The sequence below is a fragment of the Daldinia decipiens genome (assembly GCF_022478715.1).
Source record: "Daldinia decipiens strain CBS 113046 unplaced genomic scaffold F4813scaffold_26, whole genome shotgun sequence".
Lineage (NCBI taxonomy): Eukaryota > Fungi > Ascomycota > Sordariomycetes > Xylariales > Hypoxylaceae > Daldinia > Daldinia decipiens.
This window is the reverse complement of record NW_026054569.1, coordinates 1-1,848: the sequence shown is the minus strand read 5'-3', so window position 1 is coordinate 1,848 and position 1,848 is coordinate 1. Positions and strand designations below refer to the sequence as shown.

General features: G+C 40.0%; 1 non-coding gene across 1 annotated transcript; it reads right to left on the bottom strand.

Moving 5' to 3' along the window:
- Positions 1 to 364: 364 nt before the first annotated feature.
- On the bottom strand, positions 365 to 438 carry F4813DRAFT_t99. The gene has a single exon. It is a non-coding gene; the product is annotated as a tRNA-Val (tRNA).
- Between the last annotated feature and the right edge of the window lie 1,410 nt (positions 439 to 1,848).

Below are 1,848 nucleotides of genomic sequence, written 5' to 3'. Positions count from 1 at the left end.
TATTTGTCCATCTCTCACTTTAATTTCAGAAGGTTTTCACAATTCAAATCGTCATACAGAAGGTTTAACGGTTTTCTGAAAATAGGATGTAACTATGCTTGACTATTAGTTTCACTAATAATGAGAAAACCACCATAGTGCAACTAACGACTTCCAGAACGTCCAGGGCAGCAGACCTCTGCTTCTTGTGCATGCCAGGAGATACGTCGCATAACCCTTATATCCATCTAATTGACATTCTCTGAGGTTATCCGGCCAGGTATAGTTGTGATGGCATCAATATAAGTTAGGCACTATTGGTAAAAAAGAAATTGTAGAGGAGATGAAGGCAAACCAGATAGGGGAAGACCAAAAAGAAAAGGTATGATCGCGTCCAGGCTCGAACTGGAGACCTTCAGTGTGTTAGACTGACGTGATAACCAACTACACCACGCGACCGATACTCAATTTGAAGAAAATATCTATTATATTCCTAGCTGTGTACGCACAGACCACACCACATTGGAAGCTTCCTTCAACTTGTCTGCCGAACCAATCGAATCGGTACCGAAATACATATCGTTATCAGGATTTAAGTTCCTACCTATCGCCAAAATTCTTCATTGCGACAATATCAATTAATTCAGATTTGTGGTTTGTGACGTAACGTCACCGATAAGCTCACGCTCGTTCCTCCTTCTCCCCGGCATTCATCTAAGATCTTTCCAACAAGGTAACCAATCGGACGATTTTGCTGCGTATCGACAGCAGCGGTCATAAGGCAGCTTCATAATTTCTTTGCCAAGTATTCCGTACCCAACTAACAGGTACCTCCTAACCCTACCAAGATCTCATTTCGACATCGGTAGCGCCCGAGCACAGATTTTCTTCTTTGAAAGCTCTCCACATTCCTTATCAGCCTGCCCAAGTCCAAAGACTCTGCCATTGGTCAATGGCTTCTGATAAGTTTCCGCTTACACGTTCATGGGGGTCACAGATTTGCGACCTCGTTGATCCTGACCCTGGTTTCGTTTTGTCCTGGATCTGACACTGCGATTCTATTTGCAGTTGCTTATCAAACATGTGCGTGTCGTGAGCATATGTGCAGCCTGCTTTATGCCCTAGGCAGGCAGATCGGGCGAGTTGGCAAATGCAGTTACCGTCTAAGTCATAAGATCCCGGAACGTCGAACAATTTGCTCAAGCTTTAAACCTTGAATTGCGACGTGGTAAGGAGCTAGGTACAGTTGCAAGAGCTGCGATGTATCCCTCTTCGGTAGATACAGCCACTACCAGCCGTCTGGCCTGGAGCGTGATAGGTTCGTTTATCGACCACGGCTTATATCCCGGTGAGACATTGGCCGGCATCCTTCCTTTGTGTATTCCCAGCAAGACCCTGTATGCGGGGGTTTGTTCCATCGCGTACTGTGGTAGGGCGCCATATCAGGACGCCAATCCGGGGTGTACAGGGAGAGCTTCGAGCTTCGAGCTAGGCCACTGATAAGCAGGGTTGCAAAATTAGTTAGTTTAGTAACTAAAACCCACTTTTTAACTAAACTAAAAAACTAAAAACTAAAAACTAACTAACTAAAAATAATTGGAGCAAAAAACTAACTAACTAAACTAATCTTGGCACTAATTAAACTAATTAAAAACTAACTAAATTTATTTCTCCACTTTAAATTTTTTTATATAAATAAATAAATAAAATAAAATAAATAATAAATAATATTAAATAATATAATAAAAATAATGAAAAAATATAATTAGATTTCGAAAAATTTAAATAATATAATAATATTAACCCGAAATTTTTCCGGATTTTTTTAAAATTAATATATTTTATTTATATATTTATATAAAATAGCGT